This window comes from Macaca fascicularis, chromosome 15, assembly GCF_037993035.2.
Source record: "Macaca fascicularis isolate 582-1 chromosome 15, T2T-MFA8v1.1".
Lineage (NCBI taxonomy): Eukaryota > Metazoa > Chordata > Mammalia > Primates > Cercopithecidae > Macaca > Macaca fascicularis.
In genome coordinates, this window is record NC_088389.1 from 20229202 (window position 1) to 20243800 (window position 14599).

At 35.9% G+C, this 14599-nt stretch overlaps 1 protein-coding gene and 2 pseudogenes across 19 annotated transcripts in view; 1 reads left to right on the forward strand and 2 right to left on the reverse strand.

The window, feature by feature from the left end:
* Positions 1-14599, forward strand: part of DENND1A (DENN domain containing 1A) — a 545711-nt gene that overhangs the window by 76365 nt on the left and 454747 nt on the right. The window lies entirely within an intron of this gene.
* Positions 7815-8451, reverse strand: LOC123569023 (phosphatidylinositol-glycan biosynthesis class F protein pseudogene; annotated as a pseudogene).
* Positions 9018-9074, reverse strand: LOC123569261 (U7 small nuclear RNA; annotated as a pseudogene).

A 14599-nucleotide genomic window follows, 5' to 3' on the forward strand; every position in this document is an offset into this window, starting at 1 on the left:
AAGCCCTGTTGTTTAACTGAATGGTTCTCTATGGTACCAACTTAGATCTTTTGGAGGTCTTACAAAGAATTTTAAAATCACCCCCTTAGCTTTTTCTTGTCCTAAGAGTACGCTGGATTTCATCTTTACCCAGAGGCCATTTCTTAATTTTAACACCATTTATTGTCTGGAGAGGCTAGAAATGAGTAAACAAATTGAGTTCTATACATAGAATAATAGTAATAAAAAGGAACAAAGTATTGCTATACTCAACAACATGGATGGATCTCAACATAATTATCTTGAGTGAAAGAAGCTGGACAAAAAGAGTACATACTTTCTGATTCCATTTATATAAAAGCCTAGAAAGTACAAACTAATCTTTAGTGACAGAAAGCACACCAGTGGTTCCCTAGGGATGGGTGGTGGGGAGTGCAGCGGGAGGGATAGATTACAGAGGAGCACAAAGAAACTTTTGGGGTTGATTGATTGTGGTGATGGTTTAAGGGATGTACACATATGTCAGAACTCATCAAATTATACACTTCCATGCTTGTGTTTTCTCATTTTTTTTTTCATTCTTGTGTTGAAGATGTGTCTTTTGAAAGCAATACATAGTTGGATCTTTTAAAATCCAGTCGTCTTACCTGTATTTTTTTTTTTTTTTTTTTTTACTGGAAATGCTTTTTGTGCTTTATTTTTTTATTCCTTTCTTTTGGATTATTTAAGCATTTTCATCATTCAATTTTTTCCCCTTTATTATTTGGGACTTAAATACTATTTCTGTGCCTTTAACTAATACACTGAAAATAATGGTGGCTATGACTTAGTAGGGCTTATTCTATACCAGTCATTGTTTTGTATCTTTACCTATATTAACTCATTTAATCCTCACAAAAACCCTATGGGATAGATACTGTTACTGTCTCAGTTTTACAGATGGGGAAACCATGGCATGGTGAGCTTATGTAATCTGTCCAAGGCCACAGAGCTATCAAGTAGTAGAGCTGGGATTTGAACCCAGGTCGTGTGCTTTCAGTGTCCATAATGTTAACTAATACAGGCATACCTCAGGGGTATTGCGGGTTCAGTTTAGTTGCAGACCACAATAAAGTGAGTAGCGCAGTAAAGTGAGTCACAAATTGTTTTGGTTTCCCAATGCATGTAAAGTTATGTTTATACTCTACTATTGTCTATTAATTGTATAATAGCGTTATGTTTAAAAAGGTACATATCATGATTTAAAAATATTGTATTGCTAAAAATTGCTAACAATCAACTTGTAATCTTTTTGATCGCAGAGGATCTTGTCTAAATGTTGATGGCTACCGACTGGTCAGGACGGTGGCTACTGAAGGCTGGGATGGCTGTGGAAATTTTTAAAAATAAGACAGCAATGAAGTTTGCTGCATGGATTGACTCTTCCTTTCACGAAAGATTACTCTGTAGGATGTGATGCTCTTTCGTAGCATTTTACCCCCAGTCGAACTCCTTTTAGAATCGGAAACCTCTCAAACGCTCTTTCTGGATTATCAACCAGGTTTGTGTAATATTATAAATCCTTTCTTGTCATTTCAACAATGTTTACAGCATTTTTACCAAGAGTAGTTTCCATCTCAAGAAAGGATATTCCTTGCTCATTTGTAAGAAGCAACTTCTCATGCATTCAGATTTTATCAGGAGATCGCAGCAATTCATTTCCATTTTCAGGTTCTGCTTTTAGTTCTGGTTCTCTTGCAGCTTCTGTCACATCTGCATTACTTCCTCCACTGAAGTCTTAAATACCTCAGTGTCATCCATGAGGGCTGGAATTAGCTTCTTCCAAACTCTTGTTAATGTTGGTATTTTGACCTCCCACAAATCACAGATGTTCTTAATGGCATCTAGAACGGTGAATTCTTTCCAGAAGGTTTTCAATTTACTTTGCCCAAACCCATCAGAGGAATTACTCTCTATTGCAGCTATAGCCTTCTGTGTTTCTCAGACTTCAAAGTCAGAATTACTCCTTGATCCAGGGGCTGCAGAATGGATGTTGTGTTAGCAGGCATGACAACAACCTTCATCTCCTTGTATATCTCCATCAGAGCTCTTGGATGACCAGGTGCATTGTCTTTTTTTCTGAGCAGTAGGTTTCAACAGTGGGTTTAAACTATATTATTTTGGTGCAAAACTAATTGGGGTTTATGTCACTACTCAATGGCAAAAACCAGAATAATTTTTGCACCAATCTAAATAGTAATGCATGCTGTAAAATGATGTGCTGTCATCCAGGCTTTGTTGTTCCATTTATAGAGCACAGACAGAGTGGATTTAGCATAATATTATACTTAAGAACTCTAGGATTTTCAGAATGGTCGATGAGCATTGGTTTCAATGTAAAGTCACCAGCTGCATTAGCCCCTAACAAAAGATTTATCCTGTCCTTTGAAACTGGTTTTGACATCTCTCTAGCTATGAAAGTCCGAGATGGCATTTTCTTCTGATATCAGGTGGTTTCATCTACATTGAAAATCTGTTGTTAGTGTAGCCACCTTTATCAGATATCTTAGCTTGAACTTCTGGATAACTTGTTGCAGCTTCTACATCAGGATTTGCAGCTTCGCCTTGCACTTTTTTATATTATGGAGATGGCTTTTTTCCTTAAACCTCATGAACCAGCCTCTGCTAGTCAAACTCTTCTGCAGCTTCCTCACCTGCCTCAGCCTTCATAGAATTGAAGAGAGTCAGGGCCTTGATGTGGATCTGGCTTTTGTGTAAGGGAATGTTGCGGCTGGTTTGATCTGTCCAGACCACTGAAACTTTCATGTATCAACAATCAGGCTGTTTCACTTCATTATCATTCATGTGTCACTGAAGTAGTACTTTTTATTTTCTTCAAGAACCTTTCCTTGTCATTCGCAATTGGGCTGTTTGGTACAAGAAGACTAACTTTGAGCCTATCTTGACTTTCAATATACCTTCCTCACTACTAAGCTCAATTATGTCTAGCTTTTGATTTAAAGACATGCAGCTCCTCCTTTTGTTTGAACACTCAGAGGCCATTGTAGGGTGAATTATTGGCCTAATGTCAATATTATTGTGTCTCAAGGAACAGGGAGGCCCAAGGAAGAGAAAGATGGGAGAATGGCTGGTTGGAGGAACAGTCAGAACACACTCACATTTATTGACGAAGTTTGCCATCTTATATGGGCATGGTTTATGGCACCCCAAAACAATTACAACAGTAACATCAAAGATCGTTGATCACTGATCATCATAACAGATGTAATAATAATTTAAAAAGTTTGAAATATTACAAAAAATTACCAAAATGTGACACAGAGACATGAAATGACTTGCTCTATCCAGGGTTGTCGTACACTTTCAATGTATTAAAAAAAAAAAGCAATATCTATGAAGTGCAATAAAACAAAGTATGCCCATACAAATCAACAGTTTCTGAGAAATTTTTGCATGTTTGTGTAACTTTAATTGGCATCTTTACCCTCCTCCTGGACAATACAAGATAGTATATTGTTTTAACTTTAATCATTCCCCTCCTTGTTTATATGTTTTTATTGTTGTGTATTTTACTTTAAACCTGTAAGATAATTATTGACTTTTTTATATAACCAGTGCTTTAGATTTATCTGTGTATTTTCTGTTTTCTTTGTTCTTTATTTTTTATTTTTTATTTTTTTGAGATGAAGTCTCATTCTGTTGCCCAAGCTGGAGTTTAGTGGGGCGATCTCGGCTCACTGCAACCTCCGCCTCCTGGTTCAAACAATTCTCCTGTCTCAGCCTCCCAAGTAGCTGGTATTACAGGCGCATGCCACCACACCCAGCCAATTTCTGTATCTTCAGTAGAGACAGGGTTTTGCCATATTGGTCAGGCTGGTCTCGAACTCCTGCCCTCAAGTGATCTGGCCGCCTTGGCCTCCCAAAGTGCTGGGATTATAGGTGTGACCCACTGTGCCTGGCCATTTTCTTTGTTCTTTATGTCTTCTTGCATCTCAGAGTTTTTTCATCTGGGCTAATCTTCTTGCTTGAATAACATTCTTTGTTAGTGGCAAATATCTTAGTTTTGTTTATCTGAAAATGTCCTTATTCTAACGTCATATTGGAGATGTCATTTCATTGTCTTCTGACTTCTGATGTTGCTGTTGAAGTCCCTTTCCATTATAATTAATATTTTTGTGTCTTGTTTTCTAGTTTAGCAATGGTATTTGTCTAGCAGTGGAGTTTTCTTCTTATATATCTTGGTTAGGACCAGCTGTTTGAATCTGAGGACTTAGAACTTCTTTTTCTTTTGGAGCTTTGATTACACATATGTCTGACATTCTCTTTTTGTCCTTTACAGTTTTAAACCATTTTTTTTGTGTGTTTTCAATCTGTTTCTCTCTGATACATTCAATAACTTCTTCAAGTCTTTCTTCTAGTTTGCTACTTCTCTCTTCAGCTGTGTCTAATTGCTGTTAAAACCATCCATTTATGGCCAGGCACAGTGGCACACCCCTGTAATCCTGGCACTTGGGAAGACCAACGTGAAAGGATTGCTTGAGGCCAGGAATTCGAGATCAGCCTGGGCAAATAGTGAGACCCTGTCTCTACAAAAATGAAAACAAACAACCCATTGATTTAGTGTTTAATTTTAATTATTTTTAATAGGTTTCTTGAGATATAATTAATAAACCACACAATTTGCCCATTAATAAAAGATATAATTAATGGTTTTGGTGTATTATTTAAATTGTGGAGGTAGATGTGTATATATAAAACAAAATTTGCCATTTTAAATATTTTTAAGTGTAAATTTAGTGGTATTAATTATATTTATACTGTTGTGCAGCCATCACCACTATCTGTTATTAAAATCTTTTCATCACCTCAAATAAAAACTTTGTAATCATTAACAGTAATTTCCCATTTTCCCCTCCTTCCTAACCTCTGGTAACCTCTAACCTACTGTTCTGTCTTGATGAATTTGCCTATTCTAGGTTCCTCATATAAGTGGAATCATATATTATTTATCCTTTTCTGTCTGGTTTATTTCACTTACCCTAATGTTTTCAAGGTTTATTCATGTTGTAGTATGTATCAGAACTTCATTCCTCTTTGTAGCTGAATACTTATCCATTAGATGTATATACTGCATGTTGTTTATCCATTCATCTGTTGATGGACAATTTGGTTGTCTCCACCTTTTGGCAATTGTGAATAATGCTGCAATCAACAATGTCATTCATTGTTGGTATATGTTTGCATTTCTGCTTTCAATTCCTTTGGGTATATACCTAGGAATGGCATTGCTGGATCATATGGTAATTCTGTTTTTTTTTTTTTGGAAAACTGCCAAGCTATTTTCCATAACAGCTGCACCATTTTATATAGCCACCAGCAATGTGTGAGGTTCCAATTTCTCCACATTCTTGTCAGCGGATACTGTTGTCTATCTCTTTTATTATAGCCATTCTAGTGGGGGTGAAGTGACATATCATTGTTATTTTGATTTGCCTTTCTCTAATGCCTAATTATATTGAGCATCTTTTAGTGTGCTTCTTGTATATTTTCCATGGAGAAATATCTATCCAGTGACTGGGTCTTTTAAAAAATTACCGGTTATAAATGTTCTTTATATATTCTAGATACAAACCTCTTATCAGATATATGACTTGCAGGTACTTTCTCCCACTTTGTAGGTTAACTTTTCTCTTTCTTGATTGTGTCATCTGAAACAGAAGTTTTCATTTCAGTGAAGTCTTATTTAATATTTCTTTTGTTGTTTGTGCTTTAGCGTGGTACCTAAGAAACCATTGCCCATCCTAAAGTTACAATAATTTATTTCTGTGTTTTCTTCTAAGTTTATTTGTTTGTTTATTTTTTAGGTTTTAGCTCTTACCTTTGGGTCTATAATCCATTCCTTTTTTTTTTTTTTTGAGACAGGTTCTCACTTGGTCACCCAGGCTGGAATACAGTGGCATGATCTTAGCTCACTGCAGCCTCAACTTCCCAGGCTCAAACAATCTTCCCGCCTCTGCTTTGCAAGTAGCTGGGACTACAGGTGTATGCCACCACACCCACCTAATTTTTTAGGGGGTGTATAGGGAGAGACGAGGTTTTGCTATGTTGACCAGGCTGGTCTTGAACTCCTGGCCTCAAGCGATTCTTCTGCCTTAGCTTCCCAAAGTGCTGGGATTAAAGGCATGAACCACTATCCCCAGCCTACAATCCAAATCGAGTTGATTTTTATATGTGCTTATAAGGAAGGAGTCTAACTTTATTCTTTCAAATGTAGATGGTCAATTGCCCCTGCACCTTCTGTTGAAAAGTATTAATTCTCCATTGAGTTGTTTTGGTTTCTTTGTTACCCAGGCTGGAGTGTAGTGGCACAACCTTGGCTCACTGCAACCTCTGCCTCCTGGGTTCAAGAGATTCTTGTGTCTCAGCCTCCTGAGTAGCTGGGACTACAGGTATGTGCCAGCATGCCCAACTAACTTTTTGTATTTTTGGTAGAGATGGTGTTTCACCATGTTGGCCAGCCTGGTCTTGCACTACTGGCTTCAAGTGATCTGCCCCCCTCAGCCTCCCAGAGTGCTGGGATTACAGGCATAAGCCACCATGCCTGGCATCTTGTTGAAAATTAATTGACAATTGCAAATATTTATTTCTGGACTCTGAATCCTATTCTTTTCCTGATGCTGTACTATACTGTCTTGATTACTGTAGATTTGTAGTAAATTTAAAGTTGAGAAGTATAAGTCCTCCAATTTTGTTCTTTTTAAAGATCGTTTGACTATTCTGGGTCCCTTGCATCTCCATATGAATTTTAGTATTAGCTTATCAATTTCTGCAAAAAGCCCAGCTGGGATTTTGGTAGGGATTTAATTGAATCTGTAGATTCATTTGGGGAGGATTGTCAACTTAACAATATTGTGTTCCAATCCATGAACGTAGGATATCTTTCCATTTATTAAGGTAATGTTTAGGGTTTTTTTTCCACATAATGTTTTGTAGTTTTCAGACTATAAGTTTTACAATTCTCTTGTTAGATTTACTCCTATTTTTCTTAATCGATGTTATTGTAAATGGAAACTTTGAATTTCATTTTTGTATTGTTCTTTGTTAGTGTATAGAAATAGAATTGATTTTTAAAAATATTGATCTATTATCCTGCAGATTTGATGAACTGGTTTATTAGTTCTAATAGTTTTTTAGTGAATTTCTTAGGATTTTCTTTGTGTAAGATTACGTAATGTACAAATCAAGATAGTACTACTTCTTCCTTTCCATTCTTGATGACTTTTATTTCTTTTTCATACCTAATTGCCCTGGCTAGAACCTCCAATACAGTGTTGAATAGAAGTAGCAGAAATGAATATTCTTTTCTTTCTCCTCATCTTAAAGAGAAATATTTAGTCTTTTGGCATAATTATGATATTAATTATAGGTTTTTTAGATGCCCTTTATCAGCTTGATGAAGTTCGGTTTTGTTTCTGGTTTGTTGAATTTTTTTTATTATGAAAGGATGTTGGATTTTGTCAGATGATTTTTCTGTGTCTTTTGAGATGATTGTGTGATTTTTGTTCATCATTCTCTAGGTATGGCTTATTACATTAATCTATTTTTGGATGTTAAACCAACCTTGCATTATTGTTTTTAAAAATTCTATCATAAGTACTTTATTTTAACTAGAAGATACAATCTCCAAGGAATTTCATGGTTTAAAAAGCTACAATTACTTCATGTTGTAACTACATAAAACAGTGCTGTAATGGAACTACTTGACTTTGGTTATATACATTTTTGCACAGCCCTATGGAATCTATACAAAGGAATATTTTCTCCCTTTGCTCCAATTAATTGTTCTCGTATAGAAATTGCTTTATATTCCAGTATATCCAGAATGGTAAAATAACAAGTCCATCCATGTTGCTAAAGGTTGCTCCAAGCATATGGGCCATACCTGCTATGGTCTTTCTCCACTCAGTGGTATAGGCAGTGCTTCAAGTTATGCTCCTAGAAAACTAGAAATTGTAATGATCTGGAGACTATGCTCCCAAATGGCTGTAACTCCATTTCTACTGAAAACTCTAAGCCATGCTTTTGAGATTTGGTTCTAACAAACATAAGGTACAGTGGTAAAAGTAGACAAAATGACTGCAAATAAAAATGTTTCCAACACCAACTCTATTAGCTCCATATGGAACAAAAATTACATGGAAGGAGAAACAGGACAAAAGAAGGTAGATACAGCATTTCAAAAATCAAGTTACCTTGTGTGATAATGAACTTTTTAGAGGATGCATTTGGTTTCACTACTAAATATAATACTAGATTGACAGCAGCTACAAAACCAGAACATATGTACAACCATGTCAAGTGTGTTTACAATATTGAGAATTTCTCCAAGAAGAATGATGGAATGAAGACACTTAGGATAATTGAAAATATGCATAAAATATGGGTATAAAGTAGTTTTTTGATGTCTTTCATAGTGTTTTCTTGAGTGGCTATCTCTCTTGCTGAGGAAGGGACCTGGGGAACTACTGCATCCTGCTATCATGGGAAGGGCAGTCCTGGCTCTAATGCAAGCACCCAATTTTGCATTCTTAGGATAAATCTCACTTGGTCATGGTGTGTAATCCTTTTTTTGTGTTGCTAGATTTGGTTTGCTACTATTAATATATTGAGTATTTTTGCATTTTTCGTTTTCTTATATTTGTTTGCTTTTGGTATCAGCATAATACTGGCCTTACAGAATGAATCGGAAAGTTTTTCTTCATATTTTAGTTTTTGAAAGAGTTTATGAAGAATTGGTATTCCTTCTTCTTTAAATGTTTGATAGAATTCTCCAGTAAAGTCATCTGAGTTTGTCTGTTTTGTTGGGAAGTTTTCAAATTAGTAATTCCATCTCTTGCTATAGGTCTATTCAGATTTTCTATTTCTTCTTGACTCAGTTTTAGTAGTTTCTATTTTTCTAGGGATTTGTCCATTTCACATATCTAATTTGTTGGCACACATTTGTTCATAGCATTCTCTCTCTCTCCCTCTCTCTCTTTTTTTTTTTCCTGGTAAACCAGAAAACCTAGACAAATTCTGAAAGAGCTGTAACATTAATATTCTCTTAATCCTCTGTGTTTCTGCAAATTTGGTCCTCATGGTTTTTTCTTTTACTGCTCACCTCTCATACATTGTACTTGCAGCCACTGCAAAGTAATTGTCATTTTCAGATGCTGTTTCTTTGTCTGAAATGTCTTTTCTCTTTCCCCATTGGAGGAATTGGCATTTATCTTCAAGATAATTTTCTTCATGCTGCCATCCCTGATTGTCCAGACAGACTCAGTCTTTCCTTCCTTTGAATTCCAGTGTACTTCTACACATCTGTCAACTCACTTGTTTCTTTCAAAGGACAGCTGAGCATCCTGTTCACCTTCTTTTCCCTAATGAGAAACATGGGACTTAATACAAATTGTTTCTTGGGAATTGCATGTTGAATAAATGAATGAGGTATGAAAGATTTCTTCTGAGCTCTCAACCTGTTTGGATGCCTGAAAAGTATCTGAAATTCAAAATGTCTGAATTCTAACTCATGATCTGCTCATTAAACTGAATGAAGCTCTGGTCCCCTTCCACTGAGCAGCACATTTAAAAAATCCAGTATGCAAACTAAAAACCTACTGCCTTAATCCTGGTCACCTGTCTTCCTGCTCACCCTCTGTATTCAATATATCAGAAAAATTTGATTGATTTACCTAAATGTCTTTAAAAACTAGGTATTTCTTCTCAACTATCATCATCTTAAACCTTTTTCTCACCTCCCCCCACCTCCCCAAACCAACCTCATTCTCCCATTCCTTCAGGTCTCACTTCAGACATTAAATCATCCTAAGGGGGGAACCTTTTCAGATCCCCAAAGTAAGCTTGTTCTTACACTGTATGGTCTTGTGGCACTTATCATAGCTTATAGTTACATTACTTGTGCAGTTATTCATTTGAGCTTCTGTACTGGACCTTAAACTCTGTGAGGGTAGAGATCACCCAGTATTTTCTTCACCACTGTATGACCAGATTTCAATATTAAGAAGATTTAGTGAATATTTATGGATGAACAAACCACTGAAAATTAGGTAATTTATGTGGAAATGCCTTTAAAATGACAATTACTGGAGAAACATTACTTTGATGGTCTCTTAACATTTAAAATAACTGTGATTAGTTTATTGAATTTGTAATTTTTTGTTTGGGTGAAGATAAATTTTAAATTCTCATGGTATTTAAGGGTGGATCATCTTGGATAGATCCACTTATTGCTGATTAGGCTTTGTTTACTAGGATTATGGAATTGGTATAACAATAACAAAGTGTAGGGTAGGGTCTCTCTGGAAAGCACTATACTACTTCCTTAATGACATCACCTTGGTAATGATCACATTTGGTTTAAGATTTCACTTAGCACAAAATGGGATGCAGAAAGTCAAACTCTCGTATATATTCAAGTAAAGGTGATGACTTTCTTCACAATAGAGCAGAGATGAAATAGCTCCCACATTTGTTATTCTGAATGGAGCCTTGGGATGAAATTCCAAGCAGCAGAATGCCACTTAACATTCTGTGTGCTATTTTGCTCTTTAGTAGCATAATTGTAAAATGAGGCAATAAAACCAGAAAAGATATAATATTTATACCTGTGTAGGCACTTCACATGATAAAATGTCACACAGGACTGTTTACTCCATGTTAGTTATTTGGATAATGCCCCACCTGCCTAGTGACAGAAGGTGCTAAGTCTTGCATAAATCTTGGAAAGAAGGTTAGGGTTAATATAGTGAGTTCTTCAGTAGGAAAAAGAATACAGCATATGTGATAATAATAATAATGGTGACTCTTTGATTACTATTTTTGTACCAGCACTGTGCTAGGCCCTTGGGGACAGAGTGTGACAAAGAGGGAGATAATATAAGTGAGTACCTTTCATGTGTCAGCTATTCTGCCATACATTTTACTTACAATATTTGTAAAACTTATAATCACTCTGCCAGGTAGGTGGTGTTATCTCCATGTATATATGACTGATTCTTGTTTATCTCATAAAAAATTCTAACGACCTCATTGGAGTTCTGTTATAATTATCATGTTTAAACTTTGGTGCTTTTTTTAAAGTTTAAATAGTCTGTTTTTTTTTTTTTTTGAGACAAAAAAAATTAATGAGAAGAGACAAAGAAACATCAAAGAGCTTTTTCCTCTGATTGCTGTGTTAGAACTTTTGCCTGAAAATAGGTTACATTCCTTCTGTTTTCAGCTGAATCCTCATTAACTTTACATTTTAATGATGTCCAGGGCAAATTACACCATTTATGGTCAGTACCTTAAAGGGATGCTTAAAGGGGACTTAAAAAAATTTTTTTTGAGTGGTGGATGTATTTACTCCAGGAATATAAATTGATCCAGAATTCTTAAAAAAAAAAAAAAAAAAAAAAAAAAAAAAAAGACAAAAACCTTTGAAACATGGGGTTGGTGTTCCATTTCTAACCATTATAACAATTTAATTCAAAAGAAATTATTTTCATCTTAAAGTAAATTAATCATTAAAGAACATTTATACTATTTGGGAGTATGCAACTGGAACCAGTGTCCTACATTTATTTTTGAAAATAGTTTCAGTTTCTCTCAATTTTACTGCTTAGCTTCAGAAATAATTCATAGGTGGTAGATGCTCAATAGGAATAAATGAAGACAGCTTCTCCCAGTTATGAAAAAAACAAGGGTGATTGAAATGCTAATATGTTGATAGACAGATTGTATTTGCACAAGAATGAGGGAATCTGCTGTAAGGTGGAACTCTTCATAGGATTCCAAATTATTCAATTTAAAAGAACAATATGAACTGCGGAGCTGTGCTTTCATTGTAAGCTTTGAATACTTAATTATTATTAGATGATAAATTGGAATGAAGTGTCGTGTTGTGTCAAATACTGTTTATTTCCTTAACAATTATTGGATAAGTGGATTAAGGGAAATCGGCCTGTCTGTTGAGGAAACTGTAATTATGAGAATGCCCCATCTAACATCAGGTATTTTATAAGGTTTGTACTCCTGTTTTTTACATGTGTTTAATTGAATCCCTTCTGTGTGCCAGGCAGTGGGCTAATGTCCTTGTTAAGGCATTTTTGAATCCAAGGGGTGGAATTTCACTAAAACTAGCTCAGGAAGGGAGGGATAGAGGTGGAGAGGTCTGTTGTACAGTGAAGAACAGGAAGCAAAACCAGCTGGGCTTCATGAGAACCAACTGGAACCGGAAAGTCATGCTCCAGTGTGGCTTCATCTCTTTCATCATGGCTTTGCCTCTGCTGGCTTCTTTTGTTCACCACTTATCTTGGTAATGGTTCAAAGTGGTCTATATGATCTTTCAAGCTTGGCTTCCCACTGCTAACAGACACTTTTTGTCTGTGCCCAAGGTCGATTAGAGCATGTGACTCAGCCCAGACCTGGATGGTCCCTGTGGCCTCCAGGTGCTCTGCTGCACTGCCCCTTCCGCGTGAGCAGAATGAAACATGTCTGCATGGAAAAGATATGGCTCTTGCCTGTGTGTGGCTTTTTGTGGAGATGATAATACACCTAAAAAGATTGTTTCTACTTAAATGTACTATGGACTTCCCTATAAATAAAATATTTCCGTTATCTGTGGTATTTGCAAACTGAGGAAACAGTGGGAGGGTTTGGGCACTGCCACTGAGGGAGGGTGAAATGATTTTCTTTTAGAATGAGGTTTTCCTAGGTAGGGCTTCCTGAGGGTCTAAATCCATAATTGGATCCTACTTGCCACTGTACAAGGAAACTGAATGTAGAAGGAAAAAGAAATTTTCTTTGTTAGGTTTTCTTGTCCAGGTATTGCCTTGAATGATTGGCCAACATATCTAATGCAATTTAAGGACATTTGGGAAATCTTTGGGTCTGATCTATTGTGACTAATGATTCTTGATATGGCTATTTTTTTTTAACTTGCCCATATTTCAGTTTTCTAAGGATTCAGTTAAAGCACTAGCAGATTCTGCAGTTGCTCCTCAAATATCATCATTTTTGTTGTAACTGAGTATTGAAATGTAGCAAAGCTCGTGACTGTAACTTAACATTTGTTAAGCTTCTATTTGCTTTATATATATATACACATATATATACACACATATATGTACACATACACATACATATATATACAGATGAACAAGTATGTGTGTATTTTTTCTTATTCTTCCTGGAGCCCATAAGAGATTAATTATTGTCCTCATTTTATAAGTGTTACAAACCAAGGCACAGAAAGATGAAATAACTTGCTTTAAGGTAATACAGCTAGTAAGTAGTGGATTGTTGATTCGATTCTAGGCCTGTACTGTGCTGCCTCTGTCTATAGTAGCTCTGCTTAAGGTTAATGGTTAGGCTGTGTTTCTGGAATGCTCAACTTCTCTGTTGGAACAACATTTTGCAATAGTATGGCTTGGTGAAATTCTGGTTCTGGTATAGCCAGTTTATAAGCTGTGTGATGATAGGATGTACAAGCTGTTTCATATTTTTATTTTAAACATGGGATTATTAATGGGTCCCATCATAGAGGTTTCATAGGAGGAATGAAAGAAATAGTACAGTCTTTTTGCCACAACATGTGCAGGAGCAGTGTCAGAATGATGTAGAAATTACATTGGTTTATATGTTTTATGTCATCAGGTTGGATTAGCTGAAGTCAAAGTAGACTAGCACTGTTTTTCTTGGTCTTTACATTTGGGCAGGTTCTCAACTTTCTTAATTTTTTCCTTTTCTTTAAGAAAAGAAGTGCTGACCTTGAGGTTTAGGTTGAGATTGCCATTGATAGAATCAGGGCTCCCAAATTGTGCTTTTAGCCTTTCTTTATATAGTGTTGAACAATAATTTTAAAACAGTTTGGTGTCTCAGTGTTCAGAAAAACTACATATGTATAACATTTTTATTCATACCTTAACCCTGGATAGTAGTATCTGGTTGAACAGTAATTTTAAAGTAGTTTGGTTTTTCAGTTTTCAGAACAACTACATACATATAATGTTTGTGTCCATACCTTACCCCTGGATAGGTATCTGGTTGTTTCTGGGTTATTGCTAATGCAACAAGACTATTCTGAAGTTGTGTTTTCTCCTTTAACTTGACCTGGTTTGTTGAAAGATGCTCGATCCTCTTTGGAGCAGGCAAGGGGGTGCTAATTGTGAAGTATCTTTGTTGAGTGATGAGACACTGGTGTCTGTGAATGTAGCGGAATGGTGGGATCCCTTTGATTATTCTAATTGCAGAGAATCTAGGAACATAGAAAGCAGCATGCAAAACATAAGATATACAGGCTTTATCCTTGGTTGGGAGGAGTTTAAATCCTGACCCTTTCTTGCCCAGTAAACTGACTTGGACAAGGCACTTGACCTTTTTGGATCTCAGTTTTCTCATCAGTAATATGGAATTACTATCCCCTGACTATTTTATTATCTTGAGAATTTAATGGCATAAGAAATGTAATAATATGAGGTATTCAGAGTACTTTCCTCATAGTAGGTATTCAATATATGTTTAGTAGGAGAACTATAGAAGATAACAGAAATGTAGTTGTATTGTAGCCTATTTTATACAA